The sequence below is a fragment of the Pristiophorus japonicus genome, chromosome 19 (assembly GCF_044704955.1).
Source record: "Pristiophorus japonicus isolate sPriJap1 chromosome 19, sPriJap1.hap1, whole genome shotgun sequence".
NCBI lineage: Eukaryota > Metazoa > Chordata > Chondrichthyes > Pristiophoridae > Pristiophorus > Pristiophorus japonicus.
The window spans coordinates 69,469,462-69,487,157 of record NC_091995.1 but is presented as its reverse complement, the minus strand read 5'-3'; positions in this window follow the sequence as shown (position 1 = coordinate 69,487,157).

Sequence of the window (17,696 nt, the reverse complement as noted above, 5' to 3'; positions counted from 1 at the left end):
ATCAGTGAAGTTGAACACACGATTTAATAGAGGCGTTGAAAATCATGAGGCATTTTGCTACTTTATTCGAATAAATAAGGAGAACCTGTATCTACTGGCTGAAGGGTCGGTGTGAATAGGACAGATATTTGATGAAATTGGCAAAAGAGCCAGACATGATATGGGATTTGTTTTAGGCCCTGAAATTGCCTAACTCTCTGGGGGCATACGATGTGCCCCATGCCCAAAAATGCTCCATAATTCCCAGGTTTAGGCGCGCGAAGCACATGTATATGAACCCGGCACTTGCGATCTGTCAAAATGACTTCACAGATCGCATGCATCCCCGGGAGAAGGGCCTGCCTGGGCAGAGATGTGGGCTATTTACCCAACTCTTACCGAGCGAATGTTCTTCAAACTCTTAGCCTGGTAAAAGCAGGTATAAGGTCTACCTTTACCAGCTTAAGAGTTTTAGTAGGTAGAAAATATAAATGTTTAACTTATTTTTGTATGAAAACCCTATCTATGAAGGCAAGTTTATTTTTTAACACTTACAAAAGTTGAAAATAATAAATTTTTTACATTGAAATGACTACTCATTTTTTAAGTGTTTTTTCTACATGATGATGTTATTTTATTTGATTTTAGGGATGTTCTCAGTGATAGTAACGTGAACTCAGAGCTCCCATTACTGTGAATGGGAATACGACATGGTGATTGGTGGTTCAGGTCCACGTGATCCCAGGATGCCCGCACCTCCCTGAATACATGGGCCTTTGCGCTGGGCAGCGCATCTGGGCCTCGGAGCGCAATTGCTCGTTCCCCGGGCACCACCAGGTTCTTCCGTCAAAACATTCGGTCAGTGGCGTCAGCCCACCGGAAGCCTCCGACTGCAATTTTTGGCCCAATGTGTCCGGAATGCAATGCCTGTAAGATTGGTAGAAGCAGATGCAATAATTCCTTTTAAACGGGAATTGGAAAAATAATTGAAGGGGAGAAAATTGTCGGGCTCAGCGCACTGAGCAGGGGAGTGAGACTAATTGGACCGCCCTTTTAAAGTTCTCGCACAAGCTCCATGGGCCTTCTGTGCTGGATCATTCTTTGCTGCTGTGAAATCGACCTCTGACTCTTTGTTCCTCAGCAGGTAGTAAATGATAAATTAACCATGGGCAGCCAACCACGCTTTACTGATGTGTGTCGCCAGTGGACAAGAGTCGCCGGCAGTATTGCAAAGTCAAAGTAATATCATAGGATCAGAGAACTGTACAACAGAGCAAGAGGCCATTCGGCCCACCGTGTTGGTTCTTTGGTGGTCAGACACTGCCAGTCTCATTCTCACCATTTCCTGTCCTACCTTGTAACCTGTGTGCACTGTCCACAGGTCCAGTGTGTACCTGAGTCAATGAGACTGTCTGACCTTTCTCCACAGTCCCCCAGGACCAGTGTGTATCTGAGTCAATGGGACTCTCTCTGACCTTTCTCCCCAGTCTATCTCCAGGACCAGTGTATATCTGAGTCAATGGGATTCTCTCTGACCTTTCTCCCCAGTCCCCCAGGACCAGTGTGTACCTGAGTCAATGGCACTCTCTCTGACCTTACTCCCCAGTCCCCCAGGACCAGTTTGTATCTGAGTCAATGGGACTCTCTCTGACCTTTCTTCCCAGTTCCCCAGGACCAGTGTGTACCTGAGTCAATGGATCTCTGAACGTTTTCCCCAGTCAATCCCCAGGACCACCAGCTCACACCCCCACACATCACCCACGGTGGAGGGGGGGTGGTGAAGAGAGGGGAAGGTGAGAGATTCCCATCTATTATAGTGTGTTCGATATAAGATGTGTTACATACATACCCCTACACCCCCTCACACCCCTACATCACACATACACACACACACACACACACAGGAGGAGAGGTGAAGGTGCGATATTACCATCTATTGTAATGAGTTATAGATATACAGTTGCACTCATATGTACGTTTGGCACTAGGTAGCGTCACTGTTGGAGGCCATTGGGCTGCACGCACATGGTGCAGCCCAAGTATAAAAGGCCAGCCATTTTGTACATTCCTCACTTTGGGCCTTAATAAAGCAGAGCCAAGGTTATATCTTTTGAAGTTAACAGTACTCAGTCTAACACGTTATTGCATACACAACATTTAGCGACGAGGTAACAAGAACCGTTGCATGCAAGAATGAGCACAATTGAATTTTTGGAGCGATTCGTGGAAGGAGAAGATTGGAAAGACTTTGTAGTCCATTTAAACCTGTACTTTGTAGCCAACATGGCGGGGAAAGAGTCGCAGAGCGCCGTCGAGCGATCCTCTTCATGGTCTGTGGCCCGAACATTTATGAACTGATAAAGATTCTGCTCTTGCCTTTAAATCCAATAAAAGAGTTATGAAGAATTGTGTACCCTGGTGCGTGACCACCTCAAGCCAGATGAAGGCATCATCATCTCAAGATACAGGCTTTACAAGCAAGTTCGTTTGGAGGGCTAGAATGTGGCAGAATTCGTTGCTGACCTGAATCGTCTACCTGGAACATGTAAGTTTGGTACTGGATTGGCTGACATGCTGCGGGACATCTTTTTAATCGGCATCAACCACGAGGTGATCCTGCTCAAACTACTGGTGGTGGAACCGTTGAATTTGAACAGAGCCATCACTATTGCTCAGTCATGCATGACGATGGACAAAAGCTTAAGGCAGATATTTTTGAAAAATCGGAGCTCGGCAAGTACTGTAAACGTGATTGATTCGGCGTTCGGCAGAGTGGCACATGGCAGGGCCTATCCGGCTGCGTACACGAAACCTGTGGCTGCCCAAAGTATGCCAATGAGAATGTATCCGATTTCAATCCGATTTCACCATGTTGGTGTTGTGGGGGAAATCACCAGCACCACCTGTGTCGATTCAAGCAATATATTTGCAAAGGCTGTTTGATAGTGGGGCATCGCCAGTGCGGGTGTCTGCAATTAAGCAAGCGTGCTGTGTCACACCACGTGGGAGATGATGAACAGTCTTGCATGGATCCGGATACGCAATCCGAGATAACAGGTGTATGGAATGTACTCGTTCCTAACTAAGAGCCTACCGATAATGATCAATGTGAAATGTAATGGTGTGCCGGTATCGATGGAACTAGACATGAGTACGAGTCAATCAATAATGAGCCAGACGGCATTCATAAAATTGTGGAATACAAAGGCCATGAGGCCGAGGCCGAGTCAAGTCAATGCCAAGTTGCGTACGTACACAAAAGAATTCATAACGGTGATTGGCAGTGCTACAATTAATGTGTCGTATGATGGTGTGGTTCACGAGTTATCACTATAGATTGTCCCAGGCAACGGTCCAAAGCTGTTCGACAGGAAATGGGTAGAAAAAATTAAATGCAACTGGAACGACATCAATGTGTTGTCGTCGGAAGATGATACATGTGCGCAAGTACTGAGCAAGTTCCCCTCGCTGTTTAAACCAGGCATCAACAATTTCACAGGAGCCAAGGTGCAGATCCATGTGGAGTCGGATACAAGATCTGACCATCATAAAGCTCAGGCAGTTCCTTATATAAGGAGGGAGAAGGTTGAAATCGAACAGTGCAGACTCCAGCATGAAGGGTTATATCACCGGCCGAATTCAATGAATGGGCCAGCCCCATTGTTCCGGTGCTGAAAAGTGATGGCACATTCAGGATTTGTGGAGACTACGACACTACTATCAACAGGGTTTCAGAACAGGATCAGTATCTGCTACCGAAAGAGGATGATTTGTTTGCAACGTTAGCCAGGGGAAGTCGTTCACCAAGCTGGACTGGACGTCGACCTACATGACACAGGAGCTTTTCGAGAATTCAAAGAAACCTACGTGCAGCAACACGCTTAAAGGACTGTTTATTTATCACAGGTGCCCTTTTAGAATTCGCTCGGCTGCAACCATATTTCAGAAGAATATAGGAAGTCGACTGAAGTCCATTCCCAGAACCTTCGTGTTCCAAGATGACTTCCTGGTCACAGGTCTTAACGCTGCGGAACATCTGAACAACTTGGAAGAGGTTCTACATCGTCTGCACAAAGTGGGACTCAGACTAAAACGCTCAAAGTGCATCTTCATGGCACCGGAGGTCGAATTCCTGGGGAGGAAAATCGCTGCTGACGGCATCAGGCCAACAGACACGAACGGCAAGGCCATCAAAAATGCACCCGAGCCTCAGAATGTGACGGAGCTACGTTCGCTCCTGGGTCTACTCAATTACTTTGGTAATTTCTCACCTACATTGAGCACATTATTAGAGCCACTGAACCTGCTTCTAAGGAAATGCGACAACTGGATTTGGGGGGCGTCTCAAGACAGAGCTTTTGAGAAAGCCACTAATCTGCTTTGCTCCAACAAGCTGCTGGTACTCTATGATCCTTGTAAGCGTTTCGTATAGGCCTGTGAAGCCTCGTCATATGGGGTCGGTTGCGTACTTCAAAAAGCTAATGAGTTGGGCAAACTCCAGCCAGCCGCCTATGCTTCAAAAAGTCTGTCTAAAGCGGAAAGAACCGACAGCATATTAGAGAAAGAAGTACGAGCATGTGGGTAGGGGGTTTAAAAGGTGCACCGGTACCTATTCGGTCTTCAGTTTGAACTGGAAACAGATCACAAGCCGTTCATTTCATTGATTGCTGAGAACTAAGGCATCAATACCAATGCTTCATCCCACATCCAGAGGTGGGAGCTTATATTATTCGCTTATGATTATATCATTCGCCAGAGACCTGGCACCGAGCATTGAGCCGTCTGCCGTTGCCCACACTGGAGGTGGGAACGCCACAACCGGCGGACCTATTATTAGTCATCAAAATGAAGAACCCGTGTCACGGCCCAACAAGTTAAGACCTGGACGAGCCAGGACCCAATGCTGTTGGTTGTTAAAAGTTGCATCCTCAAAAGATGATTGGTCTGCCATAACTAAGCAAGTGTGCGATGAAACCAAACCCGACATCCGTCGCAAAGACGAACTGTAGATTTAGTCAGATTGTATACAACAATATTGTTGTTATGCCCAAGAAAGGCAGAGAGAAATTCGAACATGAGCTACATAGCACACATTCCGGCATTGTAATGATGAAATTGCCAGGTCATGTATTGTCGCCTAGAATTGATTCTGAGCTGGAATTGTGTGTGCACCAGTGCAATCACCGTTGAGTCTGTGGTCGTGGCCATCTAAACCATGGTCCAGGATCCACATCGACTTTGCAGGTCCCTTCCTGGGGAAGATGTTTCTAGTGGTGATGGATGCGTATGCTAAGTGGATAGAGTGTATAACCGTGTCATCAGGCACATGCACAACTGCCATTGAGAACCTCAATGTCACGTTCGCGACACATGGGTCCTTACTTCGTTGTTAGCGACAGCGGATCCTGTTTCACCAGTCAGGAGTTTCACGAGTTCATGAAACTCAATGGTATCAAACAAGTAAGGTGAGCATCTTTCAAACCCGCATCCAATGGTCAAGCAGAACGTGCGGTCCCAATCATCAAGCAGAGTATGAAACGGGTCATTCAAGGATCCCTGCAGACTCGCTTGTTATGCACATTGCTCAGTTACAAGACAAGACCCCACACGCTTACCGGGGTTTCCCCTGCTGAACTTATGATGGAGAGGTCTCAAGACAAAGCTCTCACTTGTACACCCTGACTTGAGCAATCATGTTGAATACAGACGACAAAGTCAGCAAGGGTATCATGATCGCGTCACTGTGTCACGTGATAGTTCTGTAAATAATCCTGTATATGTACTCAATTATGGTCAGAGTCCCAAGTGGACCGCTGGCACTGTCATGACCAAGGAGGGCAACAGAGTTTTTATTGTCAGGCTCAAAAATAGGCAAACATGCAGGCAGCATATGGATCAGACAAAGCTGCGATACACAGATGAACCGGAACAGTCTGAGGAAGAGACAATCAATCAATAACCAACCAACCTACCCCCAAGCATCAGAGGACTCAGCGGTTCTCAATGAAACCGGACTTTCAATCACTGACATGATTAATGAATCTGGCCTTTCTAACCCTAACATGACCACTCCCCCCAGATCGACTACACAGCCCCCAGTCGCAACAGAATCTGAACACTCACCCGAGGTGGAGTCGAATTGACACGGTCAACCCGGGAGCATGAAACACCAGACCTTCTCAATTTGTCGAAGACTGTGCTAACATCTTAGAGGGGGGTATTGTCATGCATGGAATTATGAAAGTGAAATCATGCTCGACAAATCTTCTGGAATTTTTTGAGAACGTAACTAGTAGAGTGGAAAAGGGAGAACCAATGGATGTTGGGTATTTGGACATTCAAAAGGCTTTTGACAAGGTCTCACACATGAGATTGGTGTGAAAAATTAAAGCACATGGTATTGGGGGTAATGTACTGACGTGGATAGAGAAATGGTTGGCAGACACGAAGCAAAGACTCGGGATAAACGCGTCCTTTTCAGAATGGCAGGCAGTAACTAGTGGGCTGCCGCAGGGCTCAGTGCTGGGACCACAGCTATTAACAATACACATTAATGATTCGGATGAAGGAATTGAGTGTAATATCTCCAAGTTTGCAGATGACACTAAACTGGGTGGCGGTGTGAGCTGTGAGGAGAATGCTAAGAGGCTGCAGGGTGACTTGGACAGGTTAGGTGAGTGGGCAAATGCAATACAGATGCAGTATACTGTGGATAAATGTGAGGTTATCCACTTTGGGGGCAAAAACACGAAGGCAGTGTACTATCTGAATGGCGGCAGATTAGGAAAAGGGGAGATGCAACGAGACCTGGGTGTCATGGTACATCAGTCATTGAAAGTTTGCATGCGGGTACAGCAGGCGGTGAAGAAGGCAAATGGTATGTTGGCCTTCATAGCAAGGGCATTTGAGTATAAGAGCAGGGAGGTCTTACTGCCGTTGTACAGGGCCTTTCTGAGGCCTCACCTCGAATATTGTGTTCACTTTTGTTCTTCTAATCAGAGTAAGGACGTTCTTGCTATTGAGGGAGTACGGCGAAGGTTCACCAGACTGATTCCCGGGATGGCAGGACTGTGATATGAGGAGAGATTGCATCGACTGGGCATGGAGTCACTGGAGTTTAAAAGGCTGAGAAGGAATCTCATAGAAATATATAACATTCTGACGGGACTGGACAGGTTAGATGCAGGAAGAATGTTCCCGATGTTTGGAAAGTCCAGAACCAGAGGACACAGTCGAAGGATAAGGGGTAAGCCATTTAGGACTGAGATGAGGAGAAACTTCTTCAATCAGAGAGTTTTTAACCTGTGGAATTCCCTACCGCAGAGAGTTGTTGATGACAGTTCATTAGATATATTCAAGATGGTGTTAGATATGGCCCTTACGGCTAAAGGGCTCAAGGGGTAAGGAGAGAAAGCAGGAAAGGGGTACAGAGGTGAATGATCAGCCATGTTCTTATTGAATGGTGGTGCAGGCTCGAACGGCCGAATGGCCTACTCCTGCACCTATTTTCTATGTTTCTATGGATGTTTGCCAGTAGATTGCGTCACTGCTGGACGCACATGGTGCAGCCCAAGTCTAAAAGGCCAGCCATTTTGTATATTCCTCACTTTGGGCCTTAATAAAGCAGAGCCAAGGTTACACCGTTTGAAGTTAACAATACTCAGTCTAACAAGTTATTGCACACACAACGTACACAAACCCATATATCAAGCACACACAGAGGGAGAGAGGGGGAATTGATTGATTCTCATCTATTGTGGTGTGTTATAGATGAACAGTATATTATATGCATTCACCTACACCCCCACATCACACACGTATACACACACGGAGATGGGAAGGTGAGAGACGCACACCGATTAGTGTGTTTGATATACAATGCGTTGTACACATACCCCTACCCACACATCACCCAGTGGGAGGGACGGGGGGCGATGAGAGGGAGTAGGTGAGAAACTAGGTGGTCACTCGAACGAGGATGACTTACTTCCACATGGGTTGACAGATGTTTCAATGAAGGACCCGATGTTCCCGTCCTGAACTCCAATTGAGGAAGTGGAAGATGCCTGTGCGTGGATTTGTTTAACGTGTGGTGACCGTTGCACATCAGCCACCACACGGGCTTCACAAAGCTAAGCGTTTATCCAGTGGCAAGGGATAGAAACATAGAAACATAGAAAATAGGTGCAGGAGTAGGCCATTCGGCCCTTCGAGCCTGCACTGCCATTCAATTAGTTCATGGCTGAACATGCAACTTCAGTACCCCATTCCTGCTTTCTCGCCATACCCCTTGATCCCCCTAGTAGTAAGGACTCCATCTAACTCTTTTTAAATATATTTAGTGAATTGACCTCCACAACTTTCTGTGGTTGAGAATTCCACAGTTTCACCACTCTCTGGGTGAAGAAGTTTCTCCTCATACCAGGACGACTGGAGACCTGCTCTGCTGCACAGACCTGGTGCACACACATATCGCAGTGTGGGCAGGCCCGTGCAGCCCCGGGTCCTCTTCTCTTCTGGGCCTCGTACCCTCGCTCGCGAAACATCCTCTACCATCTCTCGCTGTTCCTCTGCCACAATCATTCACCGCACCTCTGCAAGGATCCCTCACCGCTCCTCTGCCACAAAAACATTCACCGCAACTACGCCACGATCTCCTGCCGCATCTGCACACCAAACATTCGCAGAAGCTCCATCACGATTACCCGTCAAATCTCCACCATGATCCCTCATCGCTCCTCCGCCCCGATCACTCGTTGCAAGTCCGCCACGACCTTCCCGTTCACTGCATTAACAGGGCCCAGCCAATGCTTCTGCCCACGCTCCAAACGACGACCTGGGTCCTGATGACATCACCCAGTCGCTCATCTCGAAGCCGTCGCACACTTGGAGCAGCTCGCACTGGAAGCTGCAGTGGCTCGCTCCAGCTCTCATACTCACGACCTGTGATGGTCTTCTCTCGCAGGCCGGGGTGGCCCACGATGTTCCAGGGCCCGGTGCTCCAGCTCTTCTACTGCCGACCTGTGGTGATGTCCTCTCGCAGGTCGGGATGACCCACGATGTCCCAGGGCCCGGTGCTCCAGCTCTTATACACCCGACCTGCGGTGGTGTTCTCTCGCAGATCGGGATGGCCCACGATGTGTGTTATACACATACACACCCTCACACCCCGACATCACACACACACACACAAACACAAATAGAGGGAGGAGAGATATTCACATCTATTATAGTGTGTTGTAGGTATATAGTGTGTTATACACACCCCCACATCTCACACACACACAGAGGGGAGGAGAGGAGAAGGAGATGTTCACATCTATTACAGTGTGTTGTAGATATTCAGTGTGTTATACACAAAAACACACTCCCAGTCACACTCCTACATCTGCAAGCTTCTTAAACATACCCCCTATATTCAATTCAAGTTCATTGATGTATAACACAAAAAGCGAGGGACCTAGCACTGAGCCTGACAGAACCCTACTGGAAACATCCTTCCAGTCAAAAAAACACCCATCAACCATTTCTCTTTACTTCCTGCCTCTGAGCCAAACTTGGATTCAACTTACCACTTTCACCTGGATCAAATGGGCTTTTACTTTCGTGGTCAGTCTGCCATGTGGGACCGAATCAAAAGCTTTGATCAAACCCATCATCCTGGTCACCTTCTCGAAAAATCCAAACAAGTTCGTCAGACACGACCTCGCTTAACATATCTGTGCTGCCACAGGGGTCATTGGACAATGATCAGGAGCAAGAATCCTGGATGATTTTCCCTCTCCCAAGCCCACGGGTAACTGGGCAGTGATCCATAGCAGGAACTCTGGCTGATTTCCCCTCTCTAAACCTAGGGTCACTGGGCAGTGATCAGGAGCAGGAACCGTAGCTGATTTCTCCTCTGTCTCCAACTCAGTGTTCACTGGACAATGATCAGCAGCAGGAACTCTGGCTGATTACCACTCTGTCTAACCAGCGGTTACTAGACAGTGATCAGGCACAGGAACTCTGCCTGATTTCCCTCTCTCTAACCCAAGGTCACTGGACAATGATCAGGAGCAGGAAAACTAGCAGATTTCCCCATAGTTCATACCCAGGGGTCATTTGATGGTGATCGGGAGCAGCAACCCTGGCTGATTTTCCCTCTCTCACTAAACCAGGCGTCACTGGACAGTGTTCAGCAGCAGGAACCCTGGCTTATTTCCCTCTCTCTGTAACCCATTTTCACTGGACAGTGATCAGGAGCAGGAACTGAGGCTCATTTCTCCTCTCTGACCAAGGGGTCAGTGGATCACGACGAGAAGCAGGAAATCTGGCTGATTTACCCTCTCTCTATATAATCCATTTTCACTGGGAAGACATCAGAAGCAGGAACCCTGGTTGATTTCCCCTCTCTCTAAATCATTTGTTAATGGGCAGTGATCAGGAGCAGGAATCCTGGCTGAGTTACCCTCTCTCTAACACAGGGATCACTGGGAAGTGATCCGGAGCAGGGATCCTGGCTTTATTTCTCCTCTCTCTCTCGAATGCAGGAGTCATTGGACAGTGATCAGGAGCAGGGATCCTGTCTGATTTCCTCTCACTATCTCTAACCCAGGGGTCACTGGACAATGATCAGGAGCAGGAACACCGGCTGACTTGACCCTCTCTCAAAGCCAGGGGTCACTGGGCAGTGATCCTGAGCAGGAATCCTGGCTGATTTAACCACTCTCACTAACGGAGATTTCACTGGACAGTAATCTGGCTCAGGAATCCTGGCTGACTATTCTCTATCGCAGAGGTCACTGGATAGTGATCAGTAGAAGGAACCTGGCTGATTTCCATCTCTCTAACCCAGGGGTTACTGGGCAGTGATCAGGAGCAAGAACCCTGGCTGATTTCCTATCTCTCTCTCAACCATTTGTCAGTGGGCCGTGATCAGGAGCAGGAACCCTGGCTAATTTCCCCTCTCTCTAACATAGGGTTCACTGGGCAGTGATCAAGATTGATAACCTTGGCTGCTTTTCCCTCTCTCTCTAACCAACGGGTCGCTGTATATTGATCCGGAGCAGGAACCCTGGCCTGACTTCACCTCTCAATTCAGGGTTCATTGGGCAGTGATCCGGAGCTTCAACCCTGGCTGACTTACCGCCTTGGATAGGTTAGGTGAGTGGGCAAACGCGTGGCAGATGCAGTATAATGTGGATAAATGTGAGGTTATCCACTTTGGTGGCAAAAACACGAAGGCAGATTCTCTAAATCGCGTCAGATTAGGAAAAGGGAAGGTGCAACGAGACCTGGGTATCATGGTACATTATTCATTGAAAGTTGGCATGCAGGTTCAGCAGGCGATGAAGGCGGCAAATGGTATGTTGGCGTTCATAGGTAGGGGATTTGAGTACAGGAGCAGGGAAATCTTACTGCAGTTGTAAGCAGTAGTGAGGCCTTACCTGGAATATTGTGTTCAGTTGTGGTCTCCTAATCTGAGGAAGGACATTCTTGCTATTGAGGGAGTGCAGCGAAGGTTCACCAGACTGATTCCAGGGATGGCAGGACTGACATATGAGAAGAAGCTGGATCGATTGGGCCTGGTGATTCACTGGAGTTTAGAAGGATAAGAGGCGATCTCATAGGAACTTCTAAAATTCTGATGGGACTGGACAGGTAAGTTGCAGGAAGAATGTTCCCGATGTTGGGGAAGTCCAGAACCAGGGGACATAGTCTAAGGATAAGGGGTAAGCCATTTAGGACTGAGATGAGGAGAAACTTCTTCACTCAGAGTTGTTAACCTGTGGAATTCCCTATAGCAAAGAGTGGTTGATGCCAGTTCATTGAATATATTCAAGGGGGAGTTAGATATGGTCATTACGGCTAAAGGGATCAACGGGTATAGAGAGAAAGCAGGAAAGGGATACTGAGGTGAATGATCATCCATGATCTTATTGTATGGTGGTGCAGGCTCGAAGGGCCGAATGGCCTACTCCTGCACCTATTTCCTATGTTTCTCTCACTAAGCGAGGTGTCACTGGATAGTGATCAGGAGCAGGAACCCTGGCTGATTTCCCTCTCTCTAACCCAGGGTTCACTGGGCAGTGATCAGGTGCAGAAACCTTGGCTGATTTCCCATCTCTCTCCCACCCATTTGTCACTGGGCAGTGATCAGGAGCAGAAAACCTGGATGATTTGTCCTCTATCTAACAGGGTCACTGGGCAATGACAAGGAGCAGGAACCGTGGTTGATTACCCTCTCTCAAACCCAGAGGTCATTGGATAGTGATCAGGAACAAGAACCCTGGCTGATGTTCTCTCTCTCTCACCCAGGGTTTACTGGGCTGTGATCTGGAGCAGGAACCCTGTCTAATTTCCGATCTCTCTTTCTACCATTTGTCATTGGATGGAGATCAGGAGCAGGAACCCTGGCTAATATTCCATCCCTCTCTAACCCAGGTGTCACTGGACAATGATCAGGAGCAGGCATCGTGGCTGATTTCCCTCGCTCTAACACAGGATTCAGTGGGCAGTGATGAGGAACGGTAAGCTTGACTGATTTTCTCCTCTCTCAAACCCAGGCGTCACTGGGCAGTGATCCAGAGCAGGAACCCTGGCTGACTTCACTTCTCTCTAATCCAGGGGGCACTGAGCAGTGATCCAGAGCTTCAACCCTGTCTGATTATCCTCTCACTACACGAGGTGCCACTGGACATTAATCTGGAGCAACCCTGGCTGATTAACCTCTCTCTTACCCAGGGGTCACTGGGCAGTGATCAGGAGCAGGAGCCCTGGCTGATTTCCCCTCTCTAAAACCCGGGTGTCACTGAACAGAGATCCGAAGCAGCAACTCAGGCTCATTTTCCCTTTCTGACAAAGGGGTCAGTGGATCGTGACCAGGAGCAGGAATCCAGGCTGATTTCCTATCTCTCTCTCTAAAACATTTGTCACTAGGCGTTCATCAGGAGCTGGAACCCTGATTTATTTCCTTCTCTCTAACCCAGGTTTCACTGGGCTGTGTATCAGGTGCAGAATCACTGGCTGAGTCCCCCTCTCTCTAACACAGAGGTCACTGGACAATGATCCGGAGCAGGAATCCTGGTTTATGTTCCCCATCTCTAATTCAGCTTCAATGGACGGTGATCAGGATCAGGAACCCTGGCTGATTTCCCCTCTCTCTCAAACCCAGGGGGCACTGGACAATGATCAGGAGCAGGAATCGTGGCTGATTTCCCCTTTCTCTAAAGCAGTTGTCACTGGACTGTGATGAGTAGCAGGAACCCTGGCTAATTCCATCTCTCTATACCCCATTTGTCAATGGACAGTGATCAGGAGCAGGAACCTTGGCTAATTTCCGCTCTCTAACCCAGGGGTCACTGGACAGTAATCTGGAGCAGGAATTCTGGCTAATTATTCTCTCTCTTATGCAGGGATCATTGGACATTGATCAAGAGAAGGAACCATGGCTGTTTTCCACTCTCTCTGACCCAGTGAATCACTGGCCTGTAAATCAGGAGCAGGAACCCTGGATAATTTCACCTCTCTCAAACACAGGGGTCATTGGGCTGTTATGAAAAGCAGGAAACTTGGCTGATTTCCTTCCCTCTAACCCACAGTTCACTGGGCAATGATCAGGGGCAGAAACCTTGGCTGATTTTCCCCCTCTCTCTAACCCACGGGTCACTGGGCAGTGATCAGGAGCAGGAACCCTGGCTGATTTTCCCTCTCTCTCTAACTCAGGGGTCACTGGACAGTGATCATGAGCAGGAACCGTGGCTAATTTTCCCTCTCTCTCTAACCCAGGGGTCATTGGACAGTAATCAGGAGCAGGAAACGTGGCTGATTTCGTTCTCTCTAACCCAGGGTTCACTGGGCTGTGATCAGGTGCAGAAACAATAGGTGTGTTACCTCTCTAACCCAGGGGTCACTGGACAATGATCAGGAGCAGGAACCCTGGCTGATCTCCCCTCTCTGAAACCCAGGAGTCACTGGGCAATGATCCGAAGCAGGAACCCAGGCTTATTTCCACTCTGTCTAACCCAGGGGTTACTGGACAGTGATCGGGAGCAGGAACTCTGGCTAATTTCCCCTCTCTCTCTAACCCATTTGTCACTGGGCGATGATTCAAAGCAGGAACACGAGATTATCTTCCATCTCTTTCTCTCTAAGCCTGCGATCACTGGATAGGAGAAGGAATGCTGACTGATTTGCCCTCTCTCCCTAACCCATTTGTCACTGAGCGGTGGTCAAATTCAGCAACCCTGGCTGATCTCCCTCTCTCTAACCCACAATTCACTGGCTGAAATCCTCCCTCTTTCTCTAACCCAGGGGTCATTGGAAGTGATCAGGAGCAGGAACTCTTGCGGATTTCGCACTCTCTCTGACCCAAGGTCCACTGGGCAGTGATCAGAATCCGGAAACCTGGCTGATTTCCCTTCTCTCTGTAATCCAGGGGTCACTGGGCAGTGATCCAGAGTGGGAACCGTGGCTGATGTGCCCTCTCTCTCTCAACCATTTGTCAGTGGGCCGTGATCAGGAGCAGGAACCCTGGCTAATTTCCCCTCTCTCTAACATAGGGTTCACTGGGCAGTGATCAAGATTGATAACCTTGGCTGCTTTTCCCTCTCTCTCTAACCAACGGGTCGCTGTATATTGATCCGGAGCAGGAACCCTGGCCTGACTTCACCTCTCAATTCAGGGTTCATTGGGCAGTGATCCGGAGCTTCAACCCTGGCTGACTTACCGCCTTGGATAGGTTAGGTGAGTGGGCAAACGCGTGGCAGATGCAGTATAATGTGGATAAATGTGAGGTTATCCACTTTGGTGGCAAAAACACGAAGGCAGATTCTCTAAATCGCGTCAGATTAGGAAAAGGGAAGGTGCAACGAGACCTGGGTATCATGGTACATTATTCATTGAAAGTTGGCATGCAGGTTCAGCAGGCGATGAAGGCGGCAAATGGTATGTTGGCGTTCATAGGTAGGGGATTTGAGTACAGGAGCAGGGAAATCTTACTGCAGTTGTAAGCAGTAGTGAGGCCTTACCTGGAATATTGTGTTCAGTTGTGGTCTCCTAATCTGAGGAAGGACATTCTTGCTATTGAGGGAGTGCAGCGAAGGTTCACCAGACTGATTCCAGGGATGGCAGGACTGACATATGAGAAGAAGCTGGATCGATTGGGCCTGGTGATTCACTGGAGTTTAGAAGGATAAGAGGCGATCTCATAGGAACTTCTAAAATTCTGATGGGACTGGACAGGTAAGTTGCAGGAAGAATGTTCCCGATGTTGGGGAAGTCCAGAACCAGGGGACATAGTCTAAGGATAAGGGGTAAGCCATTTAGGACTGAGATGAGGAGAAACTTCTTCACTCAGAGTTGTTAACCTGTGGAATTCCCTATAGCAAAGAGTGGTTGATGCCAGTTCATTGAATATATTCAAGGGGGAGTTAGATATGGTCATTACGGCTAAAGGGATCAACGGGTATAGAGAGAAAGCAGGAAAGGGATACTGAGGTGAATGATCATCCATGATCTTATTGTATGGTGGTGCAGGCTCGAAGGGCCGAATGGCCTACTCCTGCACCTATTTCCTATGTTTCTCTCACTAAGCGAGGTGTCACTGGATAGTGATCAGGAGCAGGAACCCTGGCTGATTTCCCTCTCTCTAACCCAGGGTTCACTGGGCAGTGATCAGGTGCAGAAACCTTGGCTGATTTCCCATCTCTCTCCCACCCATTTGTCACTGGGCAGTGATCAGGAGCAGAAAACCTGGATGATTTGTCCTCTATCTAACAGGGTCACTGGGCAATGACAAGGAGCAGGAACCGTGGTTGATTACCCTCTCTCAAACCCAGAGGTCATTGGATAGTGATCAGGAACAAGAACCCTGGCTGATGTTCTCTCTCTCTCACCCAGGGTTTACTGGGCTGTGATCTGGAGCAGGAACCCTGTCTAATTTCCGATCTCTCTTTCTACCATTTGTCATTGGATGGAGATCAGGAGCAGGAACCCTGGCTAATATTCCATCCCTCTCTAACCCAGGTGTCACTGGACAATGATCAGGAGCAGGCATCGTGGCTGATTTCCCTCGCTCTAACACAGGATTCAGTGGGCAGTGATGAGGAACGGTAAGCTTGACTGATTTTCTCCTCTCTCAAACCCAGGCGTCACTGGGCAGTGATCCAGAGCAGGAACCCTGGCTGACTTCACTTCTCTCTAATCCAGGGGGCACTGAGCAGTGATCCAGAGCTTCAACCCTGTCTGATTATCCTCTCACTACACGAGGTGCCACTGGACATTAATCTGGAGCAACCCTGGCTGATTAACCTCTCTCTTACCCAGGGGTCACTGGGCAGTGATCAGGAGCAGGAGCCCTGGCTGATTTCCCCTCTCTAAAACCCGGGTGTCACTGAACAGAGATCCGAAGCAGCAACTCAGGCTCATTTTCCCTTTCTGACAAAGGGGTCAGTGGATCGTGACCAGGAGCAGGAATCCAGGCTGATTTCCTATCTCTCTCTCTAAAACATTTGTCACTAGGCGTTCATCAGGAGCTGGAACCCTGATTTATTTCCTTCTCTCTAACCCAGGTTTCACTGGGCTGTGTATCAGGTGCAGAATCACTGGCTGAGTCCCCCTCTCTCTAACACAGAGGTCACTGGACAATGATCCGGAGCAGGAATCCTGGTTTATGTTCCCCATCTCTAATTCAGCTTCAATGGACGGTGATCAGGATCAGGAACCCTGGCTGATTTCCCCTCTCTCTCAAACCCAGGGGGCACTGGACAATGATCAGGAGCAGGAATCGTGGCTGATTTCCCCTTTCTCTAAAGCAGTTGTCACTGGACTGTGATGAGTAGCAGGAACCCTGGCTAATTCCATCTCTCTATACCCCATTTGTCAATGGACAGTGATCAGGAGCAGGAACCTTGGCTAATTTCCGCTCTCTAACCCAGGGGTCACTGGACAGTAATCTGGAGCAGGAATTCTGGCTAATTATTCTCTCTCTTATGCAGGGATCATTGGACATTGATCAAGAGAAGGAACCATGGCTGTTTTCCACTCTCTCTGACCCAGTGAATCACTGGCCTGTAAATCAGGAGCAGGAACCCTGGATAATTTCACCTCTCTCAAACACAGGGGTCATTGGGCTGTTATGAAAAGCAGGAAACTTGGCTGATTTCCTTCCCTCTAACCCACAGTTCACTGGGCAATGATCAGGGGCAGAAACCTTGGCTGATTTTCCCCCTCTCTCTAACCCACGGGTCACTGGGCAGTGATCAGGAGCAGGAACCCTGGCTGATTTTCCCTCTCTCTCTAACTCAGGGGTCACTGGACAGTGATCATGAGCAGGAACCGTGGCTAATTTTCCCTCTCTCTCTAACCCAGGGGTCATTGGACAGTAATCAGGAGCAGGAAACGTGGCTGATTTCGTTCTCTCTAACCCAGGGTTCACTGGGCTGTGATCAGGTGCAGAAACAATAGGTGTGTTACCTCTCTAACCCAGGGGTCACTGGACAATGATCAGGAGCAGGAACCCTGGCTGATCTCCCCTCTCTGAAACCCAGGAGTCACTGGGCAATGATCCGAAGCAGGAACCCAGGCTTATTTCCACTCTGTCTAACCCAGGGGTTACTGGACAGTGATCGGGAGCAGGAACTCTGGCTAATTTCCCCTCTCTCTCTAACCCATTTGTCACTGGGCGATGATTCAAAGCAGGAACACGAGATTATCTTCCATCTCTTTCTCTCTAA